Source organism: Gopherus evgoodei, chromosome 2 (assembly GCF_007399415.2).
Source record: "Gopherus evgoodei ecotype Sinaloan lineage chromosome 2, rGopEvg1_v1.p, whole genome shotgun sequence".
NCBI classification, from domain to species: Eukaryota; Metazoa; Chordata; order Testudines; family Testudinidae; genus Gopherus; species Gopherus evgoodei.
The window spans coordinates 147,316,027-147,336,509 of NC_044323.1; the positions used below are offsets into that span (position 1 = coordinate 147,316,027).

Below are 20,483 nucleotides of genomic sequence, written 5' to 3' on the forward strand. Positions count from 1 at the left end.
CCAAGACCAGCCTGGGTGAGCAGGTGTGTGTGGGATTGGGCCCTCCTGTCACGCCAGCAGTGTTCAGGTGCCACACAGCGATGGTGGGAAAGCGACAGCCTCTGGGCGATGCAGGCTGCTTTCCAAACTGCCAGCTTTGCCTGACCAGGGGGTGAGGAATCAGGATCAAACCGCTCGACCTTGCATCACTTGCCCTGAGACATCTGTGAGTGTGTGTATGTGTGTGTGTGTGCACACATGCATGATGAGTGTGTGGGTGGGCACACGTATGATGAGTGTGTGAGCAGACATGTATGATAAATGTGTGGAAATGCACATGTATGGATAAGTGTGGGAGCATGCACACATGTGCGGTGAAGGTAGGATGGGTGGAGGTGATGATCTAGAAAAGGGCACAGTGTCATTATTGATAACATTTCACCACTCTTTCCACATGCTCCTTGCCCTGCCTGTGTCCCCTCTGTGTTATGTTCTTGGCACCCACCCCAGAGAGCAGCTTTATAAAATAGAAATCCTCTCAATGCCGCGTAACTTTGTCGCTTACAATCAAGCACACGCAAGAACCATAAAACAAAAAGAGATAAAACAGGCTGCTCCAGAAGGCAGCGAGATGCAACACGCCTCATCTTGATCTAGCAAGCTGGCTCGCTGTGGATTGATTCTGATCTCACCTTGCCCTGCAGAGCCCCCTACCTGCAAGAAGGACCAGGAAAACACCTGAGAATATAAAGTGAGACATCACAACATTAATACTGTTTTCAATACACCTACACTGAGACTCAGTTGCTGGGAAGTCGACACTCACAGAGCAGGGAAGGGACTTGCCCAAAGTCACCCAGGACTACAGCCAGGCACAAAACTCAACAGTTCCAATTCCCAGCCTGACGCTCTGCCCACTAGGACACACTGCCTCCAGTCAGAGATATGGTTCAGTTTCCCTCCTGGCTTTTGTCTTGGTGTTTTTACATTAGCCATTCTGAGCAGGATTCTCCACTGCAGCTTGGGGGGGCCAGTTCTGTTCCCTTTGACGCCTGCCGTAACATTCCCCCGGGCTCAGCAGGGCCAGGCCCGTCAGTATACATCATAGCAATGTGGGTAGCTGTGGGACCCCCAACTGTAGACAGGGACCCCATGGTGCTAGGCGCTGTACGAACACAACACAGAGAGAGGGGCTCCTGCCTTGTGCTGCCCCTTACCTTGGAGAGCAGCACAGGCGCTAGGCCCAGCTCTGCCACTGGCCTGCTGGGTGACCTGGGGCAAGTCAGTGCCCTGTGCATCATTTTTCCCATCTGTAGAACAGGGATAATGACAAAACCCTCCTTTATTGTTCTCTGGAGCATGGCCCTGCATTGACTATAATAGGCTGCCCACTCAGGCCCAGGACCAGAGCCACAGACAAGCCAAAGTCCCTGCCCCAATTACCTTTCAATCTGTCCTGGAAACCAGTGAAAGATGGGGGAACCAAGGCCCTGGCAGCAAAGCCTGGCACTCTGGGAAGGTGGGCAGGATGAACGGGGCACTCAGCAAAGGGGGGAAGGGTAGTAGAGTCCTTGGTCTCGGGGAAGAGAGGTGGAGACTGGGTAGTGAATGGGGAGGACCAGGCCAACGGCTCGTAGGGTCTCGCAGGCATCACACCTGCTCTTTTGTGTCATTGCAGGGCGCTGGTGTTACTGTCCCTTCCAAACTAACTGGGGTGGGGGGAGAGAGCAGCATATGCCACAGCCCCCGGTGCAGGAGGAGGGATTGCTGCATTCTGGGGGGGCTCTGATGGCACCACCCCAGGGCATGCCCTGGCGCACAGCTGGCTGCCTGCCATGCTGGATGCCAGAGGGCCAGCTGGAGTCCAGCATTTGCATGAGGCAGGGCTACATGCAGGGCACACCGTGAGGCACTGCAGAGCACACACCCTGTGCTACATGACCATCCACAGGCTGCGAGTGTGCTGGGCCCATGGCCCGTCACAGCTGGGGATGGGTGTCTGAGCTGCGGGTGGTGCTGGGAACCCAGGTAAGCGTTGTACTGTGTCCCATGGCACATCATGCCAGGCCACATGCTCAGGGGCCCACCAGGATATCCATGACATCACAAAGTGGAGACTGGCTCAGTTCTGGCTCTGCCCCCAGCTCTGGACAAATCACTTAATCTTCCTGGGGCTGCATTGCCACCTGTACAATGGGAAAACTAGCGCTGCCCTGCCACACAGGGTGCATGAGACTAATGCCACTAATAACTGTGAGGTGCCCAGACACCACGGTGATGGGGGCCAGATAGCAAGATGGATAGATATAGGTGGGTGGGTGGGGATGAAAAGGTAGATAGAGAGGCTATATGCAGGGTTAGATAGACAGACTGGGAGTATGGGGATGGATAGATAGATAGAGGGGCTGTATGGGACTGGATGGATAGAGGTGTGTGTATGGGGAGGGAAGGATAGATAGATAGAGAGGTGTCTATGGGGTTGGATAGACAGAAGGAGGTTATGGGGATGGATAGTGAGATAAAGGGGGTGTTTGGGGCTGGATAGATGGAAGGAGTATCTGGGGATGGATGGATGGATAGAAGGAGTTTCTAGGGATGGATGGATAGACAGAAGGAGTGTCTGTGGATAGATGGATGGATGAATGGATACAAGGAATGTCTGGAGGGGGATGGATGGAAGGAGTGTTTGGGGTGGATGGATAGAATGAGTGGTGAGGGATGGATGGATGAATGGATAGAAGGAGTGTCTGGGCATGGATGGAGGGAGGGAGATTGTGTCTGGAGATGGATGGATGGATGGAAGGAGTGTCTGAGGCTGGCTGGCTGGCTGGCTGGCTGGATAGAAGACGTGTCTGGGGATGGAGGGAGGGAGGGAGTTTGTGTCTGGGGATAGATGGATGGATAGATGAATGGATAGAAGGAGTGTCTAGGGATGGACGGATGGCGGGAGGTTGTGTCTGGGGCTGGATGGATGGATGGATGGATGGAAGGAGTGTCTGGGGATGGATGGATGGAGGGTGGGAGGTTGTGTCTGGGGATGGATGGATGGATGGATGGATGGAAGGAGTGTCTGGGGATGGAGGTAGGTAGGTAGGTAGGTAGGTTGTGTCTGGGGATGGCTGGAGAGAGGGGAGAAAGGACATGATAAAAGGGAGAGACATTTTCCATGCTCTCTTTCTCTATTCCGCCTACATCTACAGACACCACCACCAAGTGACTGAAGCACTAATCAAAGGGGAGAGTCTGGCTGAAGAGCAACTAGCCAGCCCGTGGTGAGAAGCATCTAAGTTTGTAAGAACAATGAGGAGTCCGGTGGCACCTTAAAGACTAACCGATTTATTTGAGCATAAGCTTTCATGGGTAAAGAAACCACTTCTTCAGATGCAGGGAGTGAAAATTACAGGTACAGGCATAGACATACTGGCACATGAAGAGGAGGGAGTTACCTCACAAGTGGAGAACCAGTGATAACAAGGCCAATGCAGCCAGGGTGGATGTGGTCCACTCCCAATAATTGATGAGGACCTGTCAATAACAAGAGAGGGAAAATTGCTTTTGTAGTGAGCCAGCCACTTCCAGTCCCTATTCGAGCCCAAATTGGTGGTGTTAAATTTGCCAATGAATTGTAGCTCTGCAGTTTCTCTTTGAAGTCTGTTTCTGAAGGTTTTTTTGTTGCAGGATGGCTACTTTTAAATCTCATATAGACTGTCCAGGGAGATTGAAGTGTTCTCTGATTGGCTTTTGTATGTTACCATTCCTGATGTCTGATTTGTGCCCATTTATTCTGTTTGGCCAATGTACATGGCAGAGGGGCATTGCTGGCACATGGTGGCATATATCACATTGGTAGATGTGCAGGTGAACGAGCCCCTGATGGTGCGGCTGATGTGGTTGGGTTCCATGATAGTGTCGCTAGAGTAGATATGGGGACAGAGTAGGCAACTGAGTTTGTTACAAGGATTGGTTCCTTGGTCAGTGTTTCTCTGGTGTGGTGTGTAGTTGCTGATGAGTATTTGCTTAAGGTTGGGGGGCTGTCTGTAAGCAAGGACTGCCTTGCCTCCCAAGCTCTGTGAGAGTGTGGGATTGTTTTCCAAGATAGGTTGTAGATCATTGATAATGTGCTGGAAAGGTTTTAGCTGGCGGCTGTATGTAAAGGCTAATGGTGTTCTGTTTTTTCCCTTATTGGGCCTGTCCTGTAGTAGGTGACGTCTGAGTACCCGTCTCGCTCTGCCAATCTGTTTCCCCACTTCCCCAGATGGTATTGTAGTTTTAAGAATGCTTAATAAAGATCTTGTAGGTGTTTGTCTCTGGGTTTTTGATCCACGAAAGCTTATGCTCAAATAAATCTGTTAGTCTTGTGGATAAAGACTAACATGGCTACCCCTCTGATACTTGCATTTGTAAGGGCATTGAAAGTGTTCAGATCAGCTTAGAATGTGTTTTGCTTTCATTTCATTTGATCAAATCTGACTTGTTATGCTCTGACTAATAATGACTTAAAATCTGTCTTTATAGCTAATAAATCTGTTTGTTTATTCTACCTGAAGCAGTGGATTTGGTTTGAAGTGTGTCAGAGACTCCCCTTGGGATAACAAGCCTGGTACAGATCAATTTCTTTGTTAAATTGACAAACTCATATAAGTTTGCAGTGTCCAGCGGGTATAACTGGACACTGCAAGATGATGGTTCCTAGGGTTGTGTCTGGGACTGGAGATATTAACTAGTGTCATTCCATTGCAAGTAGCTGGGAGAGGCTTACATGCCAGAGGTTGTGCGTGAACAGCCCAGGAGTGGATAACACCAGAGGGGAATGTCACACACTCCTTCTATCCATCCCCAGACACTCCTTCCATCCATCCATCCCCAAACACAATCTCCCTCCCCTGATACCCTACAAGGCATGCTTTATATGTAAGATCAAGATTATATGAAAATGAGGAATACGGGGATTACAGTATGCTCCCCCAAGGTACAGAGCATCACATTTCCCCCCTTAGTTTACTGCAAGAGGGTTAGTCACTGACTAGCTCGAAGGCAGTTTGTGTTATAGTTCTCTTGGCATGCAGCCATCAAGGTCAGGAGGCAGCGTGCCTCAGTTTCCCCATTCACACACAGCAAACCGGTTTTTTATGGTTTCTCTGCTGTGTTAAGCAGGTATTAATTGAAAAGAAGCATTATCATGAGGTTTAACATCCGTGTCAAAATTCTTATCCCCAAAACTTAACATTAATACCAACATTTTTATTACAGATGTGTGTTTACAAGTATCTTTATGATCCCACGCCCTCTGTTCAGATATTCTAGTTCAAGGTTAGTTTGTTCATTACCCAGGGCATCCTTTGACTCTCTCCCATGTAACCAGTCACTGGCTTTTCCTTCCCTCCAGGGTTTCCCTTTGCATGGGCTCTTAATTTAATCATGTTTCTGGAATTTTGGTGCCTCAGGGTCTGGCAAGATGGGTGTTCAGGGGAATCCTGCACATTGACTGGCCCTTTGGGGCACGGACTCCCAGCCCCAGGACTGTACATATGCAGAAAATCCATCTCCCCTTTGGGGTTACCCTGTGTTTCCCCCTCCCAGAACTGGGTCCTTCCTTGACCCCTAGAGGACTATGATCTGTGCTCTGTGGGCGAGGTGTGTTTACCTTTTGATCAGATTCACCTTTTCCCAGCAGCTTTCCCATAACTGCTCCCTGTGTCTCACCAGCCTGGGGGAAAACACACACACACACACCTCATCAGTTGGGTCATTTGTATCCTGGCAAACTACCACTTGGCCATTTCCTGCTCCCAACTCCTCTGATTATCACAGGTGTTGGAGCTGCATCTTGATGTAAAGAGACACAGTTACTTTCCAAAAACGTCTCAGAAATAGCATCCTGAAAAATGGGGATCTGGATTGAGGCACCTCCGCCACCCCTTTGTCTGTTCCCGAGAAGTCAGCTGTGTGACTGCTCCCCTCCAGGAGGTCAGTTACACAGTTCCCTCTGAAAACCTGGGTCACAGGCTGAGTGTCCTGTGCATCCTGCCCCAAGCGACTAGTGAGGAGACATTCCTGTACCCCCACTATTCCTTCCCCAGTTTCCTCCTCTGGGCCCCCATCTAAGACACATTCCTCTGTGCTCCCTAGGAAGGGGTCTGTCTCTTGTTCATCTGTAGAACTCTGCCAGCTAACAACTGGGACAGTTTCCTTAATCCCGGACAACCACTCTGCTGCCCCTGCGCCTGAGGGCACGTTGCCTTCTGCTGGAAAGGAGCTAGTCTCAGCCCCTCCCCTACTTGAAAGCACCTGTTTCCTTGTGTTACAGAGTCACAGGAATCCTCACCCACTTTAGTGGATTCTGAGATCCCCCTGCCCCTTCTCTGGGCTCTCCTCTGGGACACATTTCTCTCTGCTCCCTAGAGCCGGGTTTGCCTTTGGTTCAGCCTTGACCTGCCGGCAGCTAACAACCTGGACAGGTCTCTCCCTGGACGGCATCACACCCCCATCCCTTCCCGATGTGGTGTTGCCTCCAGCTGCAGTGGAGGAGTTGGTCTCAACCACCCTCCCACGTGGAAGCATGTGGCTTCCCCCAGCTGCAGAAGAATCAAGGAGACTCTCTCCCATTCCCCAGCACTAAGCAGGGCCACCCAGAGGATTCCAGGGGCCTGGGGCCATCGGCGGCAGGTGGCTCTGGTGGACCTCTAGCAGGCGCGCCTGCAGAGGGTCCGCTGGTCCCGCGGCTCCGGTGGAGCATCCGCAGGCACGCCTGCGGGAGGTCCACCAGAGCTGCGGGACCAGTGGACCCTCCGCAGCCATGCCTGCGGGAGGTCCACCGGAGCCGTGGGACCGGCAAGTAGCAGGGGGCCCCCCGCGCGGAGAAATGTCTAGAGCTGGCCCTGTTCGGCGGCGGGGGGCCCTTCCTTTCTGGGACCCGCCACTGAAGTGCCCCGAAGACCCGTGGCGGGGGCCCCCCGCCAGCGAATTACCACCAAAGCGGGACCAACCGCTGAAGTGCAGCCTGCTCTTCAGTGGTAATTTGGTGGCGGGAGGCCCCCACCGTGAGTCTTTGGGGCACTTCGGCAGCGGGTCCCTGAATGGAAGGGCCCCCCGCCACTGAATTACCGCCAAAGACCGGGTTGCACTTCAGCGGCAGGTCCTGCTTCAGCGGTAATGCAATGGCGGGGGTTCCACCCCAGAGCGGAAGGACCCCCCCACCAGTGAAGACCGGGAGCAGAAGAAGCTCCGGGGCCAGGCCCCGCAAGAGTTTTCTGGGGCCCCCGAGCGAGTGAAGGACCCCACTCTAGGGGCCCCGAAAAACTCTCATGGGGGCCTCTGCGGAGCCCGGGGCTTGGGGCAAATTGCCCCTCTTGCCCCTCCCTCTGGGCAGCCCTGGCACTGAGTTCCTGAGACTGTACCCTTTGCCTCCCTTGGAGGTCCCAGCATAACACTCCCTCCTGTTGCAGGCAAATACTTTAACCTGAACTACACAGAAAAAATCATTACCAAGGAGCAGGTGGAATGGGAGGTGTTCCATCACCCCCACAGTCAGAACACTTTCCAAACCTTCCCACACCACATGGATTTCAGCTAGTGGTACAAGGAATCTGCTTTCGCCCACCCCCATGATCTCTGCCATTTGGCCAGGTAACATACTGGCCTTTGGAACCCCACTCTGCTTAACCAGAGACATCTGGGCCCCTGTATCCCTCTGCCCCAAGTACTCCCTGCCATCAGTTTGGACAGCCGAAACATGCTCCATGTTTGTTCTGCAGAGGCTAATCTCACAGAACCAATATGATAGGTTTCAATTGCCTGGGGGGTTCTGTGGTGAGGACAGCAGAACTAACACGAGCTGTTGGTTGCCTGCTTCCTCCTAGCACAGGGCATTTATTCCTCAGGTGATCAGTGGAATTACGCTGATAGCACCTGAATTCTTCTGCTTTAACAGGAGATTTGGGATGAGAGTTACCAGTAGAGGAATGTTTTAGGATAAGAGAGTGTTTAGGCTCCCAACCCCGTTCTCTCTTCCCAGGGGCAAAATGGGATCCTCCCTTCCCACCAGTTTTAAACCCCTCCTTCTGTGGCCTGCCCTCAATAGACACCTGATTCTGTTCAAAGGCATCAGCTAAAAAAGCCTCCTCATCCACAGACTTTACATCTTTGTCCCATAGACACTGCTTTACATCTGCTTTACATATGCTTAGGAAATGCTTTTGAACAACAAGATCCAATATTCCCTCAAAACTTCCCATCTCCTTACCCTGCACCCATTTCCCCAACAAATCGATCATTGGGTTTACATATTCCCCATTACTCATCCCAATAGCTCTCTTCAGATTCCTAAATGGAACTCTATATGTTTCAGGGATAATCTGAAAACTCCACAAAACAGTATCTTTAAATTTACAATAGACTAAAGCATCTTCAATAGGCATCCCACTGAATGCATTTTGAGCTTTGCCAGTTAATTTCACAATCACGGTAAGAACTCTCTTATCATAAGGAATTTCATGTATTACACACAGCCTCCAAAGGCAGTCAGTTATTCAGCAGTATCATCCTCGTCACTGTATGCAGAACATAAGTGTTCCCATTTGTGGATTTTTGGAGTGATGGAAATCGTTGGGGTCGGGGGGTTCTGGTTCTGCTTCTCTAGGAGGTCCAGTTGGTGTTTGGCTCTCTCTCCTTCTCGGTCTTCCTGCTCTTTTTCTTCCTTGGCCCTTCTGTGTGCAGCCTCCACCCCCCGGCTGCCTCTGCCTCCATAGTTTCCCTGGCCGCAGCTGCTTCTTTGAGCCTCGTTTCTGCCTGCCACATCTGAAACGCGCGGTCCTTTGCCTTCTCTGCCGCTTCCAGTCTGACCAGTTCTAGTTTTGTAGCTGCCTCACTGCTAGTAATTTTCCTGCTTTCTTGTGCTTATTTCCCTCACTCGAAATAAACAAACAGAAAATAACAAACCTGTGACCTCCCCCTGACTGTTCTTAGCCACTGCACTTAAGACTCACATAAAATCTCAAATATCAGTGCTTAAAGTGTGAACTTCACTTGGAGTAACAAGCCGCACATACACCCTGCTCACTGTGCCACTGTGACGTTTCCCTGGTGTTGTCTGGGAGCCGGCCTGACAGCCTGTGAGACTCCCCACTCCTGGGCTGGTCACGCACAGCCTCTGGCATGTAACCTGCTCCCAGCTACTTGCAACCGAATGACACTAGTCAATATCTCCAGTCCCAGACTCAACCCTAGGAACCTCCGTCATGCAGTGCCCAGTTATGCTCGCTGAATGCTGCAAGCTTATATGAGTTTGTCAATTTAACAAAGAAATTGATCTGTACCAGGCTTGTTATCCCAAAGGGAGTCTCTGACACGCTTCAAACCAAACGCACTGCTTCAGGTAGAACAAACAAACAGATCTATTAACTACAGAGATAGATTTTAAGTGATTATTAGTCAGAGCAGAACAAGTCAGATTTGGTCAAAAGAAATTAAAGCAAAACGCATTCTAAGCTGATCTTAACACTTCCAGTGTCCTTACAAATGTAACTGCTTCTCACCACAGGCTGGCTGGTTACCCTTCAGCCAGGCTCTCCCCTTTGATCAGCGCTTCAGTCGTTTGGTGGTGGTTTCTGTAGATGTAGGTGGAAGAGAGAGAACATGGCAAACGTCTCTCCATTTTATTACGTTCTTTCTTCCCTCTTGGCTTTGCCACCCACCCCCTCCCCCGAGTCAGGTGAGCATTACCTCATCACCATCTCAAACTGACCAAAGGAAGCGGGGTGGGTGACTTGAACAGATCCTTTTGTTGCTGCCTAGGCCAGTATCCTTTGTTCCTGTGTGACTGGGCTGAGTTTGTCTCATACCTGCCCTGATGAGGTGTGAACTGTCTCTTTGCTCTTGGAGAGTTTTTGCCTGGGCTTGCTTTAAACCATGAAGACACATTTTCAGCCTCATAACTATATACATGAAATTATAACCTATAACATCACTGTGACAACAATGCTCAGTGCATCATGAGCTTTCCGAAGACACCCAACATGACAAACTTTGCATTGATACCACACAATCATTTTACAAGAATGAACATGGGGGTGCTGGGTGTTCCCCCTAGGTAGAGAGCATCACAGAGTGTCTGGGATGGGGAGAGGGAGGGAGGTTGTGTCTGGATGGATGGATGGATGGGGGAAGGAGTGTCTCGGGATGGATGGATGGATGGATGGATGGATAGAAGGAGTGTCTGGGAATGGCTGGAGCAATAGTAACAGTGCCTGCTGTCTCCTTCACACTCTGAAAGCCAGTCTGCACATCTTGCCAGGTATTTCCCAGCAGGCTGGAGGAGTTGGTTCCCTGAGGATTCCAGGTCTCTCGGCGAGTTGGGACCCTGATCTCTGGTGTCCCATGGCCCCCCAGCCAGTGAGGGATCGGGAAGCTCCAGGCTCTCTGATGCTGGCCTTGTCTCTGAAGTCCACTTTCCCATCAGCTATGGGCGGGTTTGGCTCAGGGCCAGGGCAGGTTGCCTGGAAATACCTACTCACACTGCAAAGTGCACTTTAAATGTTCTCCCTGCCATCCAGTCAGGGAGCTGACATGCCTCCACATGACTTCAATGGCTGGCCATGCATCATGAACCATGGAAGGCAACTAGCCAGCGGGATCGGTTTGCTAAAAAGACTCCACTGGCCGAAGCACCTCTCACCAGTGTATGGGCGGGGCTTGGAGCAGGCAGACCAGTGAGAGGGGTTTGTGTTTGCAGCACACGTTCCTTGTAATGAAACTTCCTGCTGCTCTGCTGTGATGCCCCTCGGGCAGGAGCAGAGCCCAGAGTAGGGGCAAGGAAAGCATCTGAACTGCCAAAGGATCATGCTCCCATCTGCCCTCTCTTCAAGGCAGAGTCCAGCCTCAGCCCACATGCCGGGTCCCCAGGTCACAATGGCACCAAGACCACGGCTGAGAAAGCCAAAGGGCCGTCATATGGCTACCTAGGCATCATCTCCATCAGAGCTCTAAGCCCACAGGGTCCTTGTCTCTCCAGCAGTGCTCTTCACCTAGCAGTCACAATGCAGGTGGCATGTTAGCCTGGGGTAAACTAAGGCACAGAGTGGAAGCATCCCATGTGTCATTAACTCCTGTGCTGGAGTAGCCCTTACTTTGTGGCTCTGGGCTTCAAAAGCACAGCTGGCAAGGAGGGGAGAGCAGGGAAACCAGGCTGAGCCAACTTGCCGAGTCAGCACAGCAGGCCCTCGTTACCCATTGCCAGCCCAGCTGTGCACTGGGGCTGAAACAGGGCAAAGGTGACACGCTCCCACTGGAGGTACAAAGGTTTCCCTCCAGCCACGTCTCCTAGGGGCTCGTCCCAGGAGAGCAAAACAGAGCTGACAGCCCTAGAGACCACTGGCCTCCATCCATGGGTCATGGGCAGCAGCAGGGCAAGGGTAACATGCTAAGTAAGTGTGTCACAGCCCCCTCTGCTAGCTGAACTATGCATAGAATAACAATCTACTCTTGCCAGCAGCTCACGGCTGAGCTAAGACCCAACAAAGTTGGATGTCTTAGATTCATTGATTCCAAAGCCAGAAGAGACCAGTGTGATTATCTCATCTGATCCTCTGCATAGCACCAGCCAGAGATCTGCCCTAAAATAATGTCTAGCCCTGATCTGTTAGAAAAAGAGCCAGTCTTGATTTAAGAATGGCCAGTGATGGACAATCTACCACGGCTCTGGGCAAATTGTTCCCATGGTTAATTACTGTCACTGGTATAAATGTCCACCTCGTTTCCAGTAGGAATTTGTCTTGCTTCAACTTCCAGCCCTTGGATCATGTTAGACCTTCCTCTGCTAGATTGAAGACCCAGGTTTAGGTTGGATATTAGAAAAAAAATTTTACTAGGAGGATGGTGAAGCACTGGAATGGGTTACCTAAGGAGGTGGTGGAATCTCCTTCCTTAGAGGTCTGTAAGGTCAGACTTGACAAAGCTCTGGCTGGGATGATTAGTTGGGGTTGGTCCTGCTTTGAGCAGAGGAGTTGGACTAGGTACCTCCTGAGGTCCCTTTCAACCCTGTATTCTACGATTCTATTAAATATTCGTTCCCCATGTAGGTACTGACAGACTGTGATCAAGTCACCCCTACACCTCCTCCTTGTTAAGCTAAATAGATGGAGCTCCTTGAGTCTCTCACCATAAGGCAGGTTTCTAATCCTTTAATCATTCTCATGGCTCTTCTCTGCCCCACCTCCAATTTATCAACATCCTTCTTGAATTGTGGGCACCAGAACTGGGCACCAGATCCCAGCAGCACTCGCAACAGGGTCAAACACAGGGGTAAAATAACCTCTCTGCTCCTACCTGAGATTCCCCTCTTCAGGCATCCCAGGGTCTCTTTACTCCTTTTGGCCCCAGCTTCACACAGAGAGCTCATGTTCAGTTGATTCTCCACCATGCCCCCCAAATCTGTTTCAGAGTCACTGCTTCCCAGGGTCCAGTCAGCCTGTAAGTACAGCCTGCATGCTTTGCTCCCAGATGTGCACATTACCTGTCCTCTTCGCTATCTCCCACTCCTCCAGACTTTGGGTCACCCACAAGCTTCATCGGTTTCATCAGTTCATTAGTGATGATTTTATTTCCTCTGCCAGGTGATTAATAAAGATGTTAACTAGTCCAGGGCCAAGAACTGATCCCCACAGGACCCACTGGAAACACGCCTGCTTGATGACAATGCCCCATTCACAGCTGCATTTTGAGATCTCTCAGTTACTCAGTTTTAATCCATTTCACATGGGCCATGTTATTTTGATACAGGAATCCCCTATTATTACGGCAGCTGAGGTCAGGGCTCACAGTCTGAACAGACACAGAAGAAATGGAGGCCCCGACAGGGGAGTGATTTGTCTGGGCCAGTAGTGGGGCCAGGACTAGACTCTAGCTCTCCTAACTCCTGATCCAGCTCCTCACCTCCCTGGTGAGATGCTTGCTGATGTTTGGTCTCCACAGCGGAGCTGCCAACCCCCGAACACCAGCTCTTCCCCGTCCCCAGTTTGTATCGAGGCTGGGGTCTGCCCTATAGTAACACTCCCATCTTGGGATCCACACTCAGGGTCATCGCCCCCATTTCACATATGGGGAAACTGAGGCATGGAGTGGCAGGAGACCCTGCCCGGCAGCCTCACACACAGAGCACTAGGGGGCTATGTGAATCCACAGCCAATTTACTGTAGCTCAGTGAACCCCTTTCGAAGGCTGCTCTGTGGGTCCCCATCAGGACTCGCCGGATTTGAATCCCAAAGGGTTGGAGCCTGGGACAAGCAGGAGGGGTGAGGCCACACCCGCCGGTGCACAGGTGCTCACTCCCTGCAGTTAAATGGCGAGCAATTCACTCCAGGCAAAGGCCCCCACCAGGGCCTAGGAGGCTTGTGGGTAGAACTCAGGGGTTTAGGCACTTCTACAACCTCACTAGGCACCTCTTCAGGTGCCTTTGCACCTCCTGGCCCAGATCTCCTGCCAGCCCTTTCTTTGGCTGACCTATGAGAGTGGGTCCTTCATCCCCTCCCCGCCCCATTTTTGTCTCAATGATGCTGCCCCTAGGGACCTTGGCAACAGCCTGCCACTATGGGGCTGCTTCAGAAGTAGGTGCAAGAAATGTCCCTTGGACTAGCCCGCCCATAGGGCACTGTCCTTCCTGAGCCTGTCTCAGAGCAGTGCCCAGATGTGTGCCCACTCCACAGCATCCCCCATCAGTCCCTGGCACAAGCGATTCCTTCGCCGCCATCCCTGACCACTGGTGCATTGTACGGATTCCTCACCACCAGGGCTGGCTTCCAGGGACCTTTTTTAATTATAATTAATTAATGACGCTCATTTGCATGGGGCTCATTTCCTTGGTGCTGTATAATTACAAGGCAGCTGCAGTAGGTTAGCGAAGGGTCCTGTGTAGAGACACTAACTCCCCTTTCTAGAGCTCCTTGTCAAGCCCACGCCACGTATAACTGGCAAGGAGGTGGGCCCCCGAGCGTCTAGCCACCCACAATGGAGATGGGAGGGGATCATCTAGGAAACAGGAGGGAGGGTAGGGAGGGCAGGGCAGCACTTCCTCTTATCATTGAGCACCTAGAGCAGGGCTCTCAGAGATTTCAAAGCCAGACGGTATCATGGTGATTATCTTGTCTGACCCCCTGTATAGCACCGGCCAGAGACCTGCACCAGTTATTCCTAGCGCTGAGCTGTTAGAAAAACGCACCACCATGATTTAAAAATTGTCAGTGATGGAGACTCCACAACGACCCTGGGTAAATTGTTCCCATGGTTAATTTCTGTCACTGGTAAAAATTTACACCTTATTTCCAGTATGAATGTGTCTAGCTTCAACTTTCAGCCATTGGATCGTGTGAGATCTTCCTCTGCGAGGCTGAAGAGCCCAGTATGAAATCTTTGTCCCCCTGTAGGTACGGCTAGTCTGGGATCAAGTCACTTGACCTTCTCTTAGTAAGCTAAATAGACTGAGCTCCCCGAGTCACGTTTTCTAATCCTTTAATCATTCTCGTGGCTCTTCTCTGCTCCCTCTCCAATTTACCAACATCCTCCTTGAATTGTGGGCACCAGAACTGGGCACCGGATCCCAGCAGTGCTCGCACCAGTAGCAAAGAGAGAGGGAAAATCACCTCTCTGCTGCTCGAGATTCCTCTGCTTGTGCGTCCCAGGATCTCATTAGTCCATTTGGCCACAGCGCTGCACTGGAAACTCATGTTCAGCCGATTCTCTACCACGCCCCCCAAATATGTTTCCAGGGTCCAGTCCCCCAGCCCGTCAGTACCGCCTGCATGTTTTGTTCCCAGAGGTGCACTTTACATTTAGTCCTATTCAAGTGCATACTGTTTGCTTGTGCCCAGCTTACCAAGTGATGCAACTCATTCTATATCCGTGACTGGTCCCCTTTGTAATTTCCTACTCCCCTTGTTCTTGTGTCATCTGCAGACTTTATCAGGGATGATTTTAGGTTTTCTTCTAGGCCATTATTATCAAAATGTTCAACAGCGAGAGGCCAAGAACTGGTCCCCATGGGGGAAACATGCCCACTCTAAGATGATTCCCCATTTACAATTATGTTTAAGACTTTTCAGTTACCCAATTTTTAATCCATTGAATGTTCACCATGTTCATTTTATATCTGTCTAGTTTTTTAATCAAAATGTCATGCGCTACCAAGTCACATGCCTTGCACAAGTCTAAGTATATTATATCACCATATTACCTTTATCAACCAAACTTGTAATCTCCTCAAAAGAAAAGATATCAAGTTTGTTTGATGGGATCTTGTCATAAACAGATAAGTAAGAGTTAATAGAACAGAAGTACTTCATATCTCTTTTGCCTGTAAAGTGTTAACAACATCAGTGAGCCAGGCTGTCACCTGACCAGAGGACCAATCAGGGGACAGGATACTTTCAAATCTTGAAGGAGGGAAGTTTTGGTGTGTGCTGTTAGATTTTGGTTGTTGTTCACTCTGGGGGCTCAGAGGGACCAGACGTGCAATCAGGTTTCTCTCCAATCTCTCTGATACAGTCTCTTATATGTCCGGAATAGTAAGTACTAGGTAAATAAGGCGAGTTAGGCTTATGTTTGTTTTCTTTATTTGCAAATGTGTATTTGGCTGGAAGGAGTTCAAATGTGTATTTTGCTGAAAGGATTTTAATTTGTACTTGTATACTTAGGCTGGGAGGGTATTCCCAGTGTCTATAGCTGAAAGACCCTGTAACATATTCCATCTTAAATTTACAAAGATAATTTTTACTGTTTTTTTCTTTCTTTAATTAAAAGCTTTTCTTGTTTAAGAACCTGATTGTTTTTTTATTCTGGTGAGACCCCAGGGGACTAGGTCTGGATTCACCAGGGAATTGGTGGGGAGAAAGGAGGGAAGGGGGAGAGAAAGGTTACTTCTCTCTCTGTGTTAGGATCACTTTCTCTCAGGGAGAGTCTGGGAGGGGGAGAGAGAAGGAGGAGGGAAGGTGGATTTTCCTCTCTGTTTTAAGATTGAAGGAGTTTGAATCACAGTGATCTTCCAGGGTAACCCAGGGAGAGGAAGCCTAGGAGAGGCAACGGTGAGGGAAAGGATTTACTTTCCTTGTGTTAAGATCCAGAGGGTCTGGGTCTTGAGGGTCCCCGAGCAAGGTTTTGAGGTGACCAGAGTGTACCAGGCACTGGAATTCCTGGTTGGTGGCAGTGCTACGGGTACTAAGCTGGTAATTGAGCTTAGAGGAATTCATGCTGGTACCCCACCTTTTGGACGCTAAGGTTCAGAGTGGGGGTTTATACCATGACAAATCTATTGTCCATAAACCCCTGCTGATTGGCATTAATTATATGACCTTCCTTTAATTCCAATCAAGGCCCATATCAGCTGCTCGATTATCTTGCCAGGATCGAGGTCAGAATCACAGGCTTATAGTCGCTTGGGTCATCCCCTTTACCCTTTCATAGTATTGGCACAACATCAGCTTTCTTCCAGTCTTCTGGAACTTCCCCAGGGCCCCAAGACTTATTGAAAATCAATATTAGCAGTTCCACCTGCTCCTCAGTCAGCTCTTTTAAAACTCTCCGATGCAAGCACTCTGAGCTATTCATTTTAAAAGGTGCAACTTTAGCAACTGGTGTTTAACATCCTCAGGATACCAGTGCAATGGAAAGAGTATTATCATAGGATGTGACGACATCACATTTTTCCCCAAATACAGAACAGAAATATTTATTGAACTCTTCTGCTTTTTCATCGATAGCTCTGCCATTGCCATCTAGTGATATACTTTTAATAAATCCTTATTCCTGCCCTTAACTCTGCAGCCCACAGCTCTTGCTTTGCTTCATTGGGCTGGCTGCTGTACAGGCAAGTCAGTGGCAGAGCCAGGAATAGAAACCAAGAGTCCTGCTCTGACCAGCAAAGCACATTTCCCTCCCAAGCTCCAGGCAGAAGCCAAGAGTCCTGATTCCTCTCTTTCCTCACAAGACCCCACTCTTGAACCCAGGAGTCCGGACACATTGTCCCCTGCTCTAATCACTAGCACCTAGTCCCTAAGAGCTCACAATGTGAATAAATAAGGCGGGGGGGGGGGGGGGGGGAGAAGAGAGAGAAAAGGCAAGTGGCAGAGCTGGGATTAGAATGAAGGTTCTTAGCACCCCAGGCCAGAGCACTACATATAGACCAGGAAATCTCTCTGAAATATTAGCCAGCAGGGCGAGAAGAGCTGCCCTTCCCCCATCTGCACTTCTGTTTGAAGCTCTGACCCCTCGCTGGCGCCCTCTAGGGGACGAATCTGTAACAGCAGCCATCACCGCTTGCTCAGTGAGACCCACTTGCTGCAGCAGCCCAGGATGGGGATCTGGGGTAGGGACATGCACCCCCCCACACACCCTCTCCCCAGCAGGAGCTCTTGAGGCTCTACTGTGGTGGCAGGAATATAATGACTCTCATGAAACAGGGACCTGGGGCTGCAGCGCTGGCCTTGTGGCCCACGCCTGGTGCACTGTGGGTACTGGACGCCTCTTTCTGGTTATATTTTAGCAGCTCCTTTGCCCTGCACTGACATTCTCGGGAGGAGATTGGCTCAGAAAAGGCTGTTTGGCCACAAAGCCGCTGGCACGGCAGGAATAATCAGAGGACAGGACAGAGAGGCCCGAACCCCCAGCGGGGACAATAGCTGACTTATTCAGGGCTGGCTTTTCCTGTACACAACTCATTATGGCAGTGGCGGGGGGGTGGCGAGAAGGAGTCAGCGTAAGTGAGTCAGAGGTGCTGAGTTTAAGGAAGCGCTGAGAAATTCCCAGCAAAGGGCAGGTAGGTCATTAATGTGCTGGAGCTGGATAGACACAGGAGAAGGTCGGGGGGTGAGGGGAGGTGGCAGAAAAAAGAAAGACCTCACAAGGCCAAATCCTGCTGCAGTGCATCTGTATCAGAGGCTGCGGGTTTGCATCCGGGGGAGCTGATGCCAGCCAGGGTTAAACCTCTTCACTGGAATATTTGTGTTCTAGTCATTTCAAGGGTGTTAAGGGAGCATAGCAGCCTTGCAGTTCATTGGTCCATCCAGTCCAGTCTCCCGCCAATAGTTTATGCTTCAGAAGAAAGTAGGAAGTTCCCCAATCGAGCAATGGTTGGTGACGTTCCTGCCTGACCCCACCCAGCAGTGATGAGTTGATGCCCTGGAGCATGAGATCTGATTAATCCTCCTCAGGCTGAGCAGCTACCAGTGCTATTATTGGACATGGTCTGCTGCAGCAGTGAGTTCCACAGGTTGGTCCCCTGCTATTCCCTGGCGATGCACCTGCCAGTCATGTTATCATGTGGCCCCTTTTTCTTGTATGCTGATGAGATGCCGGATTGGAATTGATCTAATGGGCACTTAGGCACAGCTAATAATAATTCTTTGCCTTTCCTTATTGAAGGACTCTGAGCATTCCACAGATGTGATGGGTGCAAATACTCAGCACCTGGGGTTGAGAGGAGTGAGGCAGGAAGGTGAAGTGACTTGTCCCAGATCACTAGTAAGCAGAGATGGGAGCAGAACGCAGGAGTCCTCTAATCTGTAGATCCTGCCACCCTCCCAGAGCCAGGAATAGAACCAGGCCAGTAGACCCACTTCCCCCATCCCCCATGCTTTTTCCTCTAGGTCACACTCTCCTCACAGAGGTGGTACTAAAACCCAGGAGTCCTGACGCCTTGGCCCCTTCTCCAGTCCATGGTACCTCTCCTGTTAGCAGCCATGTTGCAATGCTGCTGGGCAGTTCTGGGGTGGTCCATTGTCATCAGCCAGCCCCCACACAGAGACTTGAGCTGCTCTCTACCCTAGGCCAGGCCGCATGGGCGTGAAATGCCGCCTGTCCGCATTCCATGTGGGCAGACACCTCGTGAGTCTCACTCACCTGGGCCCGCCGCACTGAACTGCTGTCATTTCCCGCTGCATGGGGCATTTCCCTTGTCCACGTCCTACCCTGTGAGGGCTTTGGTAGCTGAGACCGAGTGCGCGGGGGCCATGGGGCAGCAGCTGGGAGCAGCTCTTAGGGAGCGAGGGACGCTGTTCCGAGATGGGGGATGGGAGCAGGGCAGGGTGCCTGGTTTTGCTTTTCATGTACCCACACGCAGAGAAAATCTGAGTACTGATCCCCAGAGACAGGGAATAGGGGAGCAGGCCGGGGAGTAGAAAGGGGAGATTGGGACCTTCTGTTCTCCCGGCCTCCTGACACCAGCACAATGAGACTGAATGGTGGGAAATTCACAGTCAATGCGAGGAAACACACTGGGAGCTTGGCCTGTGGAACTCTCTGCCATAGGGAGCCGCAGAGGCCAGGAGCTTCACAAGAGCTGAGCAGGAACTGGACATCTTGACTCTCTGGCGTGATCAGTATGAATGATGACATCCAGCTTCAAAACACGAGCCCTGTTAGGACTCAGGGGGAGACCTCATGTAGGGGGCAGGGCCAATGGGCCACTGGACTGACTGGGCCTCGAGTCTGAGCTGGTTAGCAACACTGTCTGCTGGAAGCGATGCCTGCAGCTCAGGGGAAGCCAGCCAAAGCCGCAGGTGTGTGGAAGCCCCAGGTTGGATGGCCCAGCGCTGCCCATCCCAATGGCCCTCTGGCATGCTGAACTCCACAGCATCTCCAGCCTCAGGATCAGGGCACAGGGCACAGGCCAGCTAATGCCCTTGGGGTGACGGGGGTCCCTCCGAAGGCAGGGGAAATAGGGGCAAGGTGGGGTCTACTGGGGGACTGGTTAACAGCATCAGCACTCGCTGTGGCATGTCCTGGGAGCAGGCAGGTCGTGGGGTGGGGGAGTGGGCAGCGGCAGGGAAAGTGGGAGAACATGGGGTGAAGGGCAGAGAGACATGGTCCCCTCGTGTATGTGTCTGTGGTGTATATGGCTGCAGGGGAGAGAGAGAGTGTGTGTGTGCATGAGCCTGCAGTGCTGTGTGTATGTGTGCACGTGTACTTTATGTGTGTGTACTCTGTGTATGCGTGTGCTATGTGTGTACTCTGTGTTTGTCTGTGTATTCTATGTGTGTCTGTGTGGTGTGTGTGTGCATACTGTGTGCATGAGCCTTCAGTACTGCGTGTGTGTGCTGGATGTCTACTCTGTGTGTGTGTGTGTGTGCATGCTGGGTGTGTACTCTGGGTGTGTTTGTGTGTCTACTGTGTGCATGAGCCTGCAGGAGTGGGTGTTTATGTGTGGAAGCGAGTGCCCAGGTGTGCATGTCAGTATGTGAGCAGCAGTGGGGTGACATGTGTGCCAGGGCGGGCAGATGTGTGGGGAGGCCAGCAGGGGGCGCGCAGTGCGAAAGGGACAGCCTGGGGGTATGTGGCAGCCTGTCTGGGCCGAGCCGGCTCTCCTTCCAGGTCTGGCTAGGCGCTCAGGCAAAGGGAGGCAGGTGGACAAAGGAAGGGAAATCAGCAGCCGACTCTCGCGACAGAGGGGTTCTGCCTTCCCCACGAGCTCTTGGTTCCCGGCCTCAAACTCATGAATTTCCTCCCATTTGAAATGGACACCAACT

The 20,483-nt window shown here is 51.2% G+C and overlaps 1 protein-coding gene across 1 annotated transcript in view; it reads right to left on the minus strand.

Moving 5' to 3' along the window:
- Window positions 1-20,483, minus strand: part of PAX8 (paired box 8) — a 66,857-nt gene that overhangs the window by 43,696 nt on the left and 2,678 nt on the right. The window lies entirely within an intron of this gene.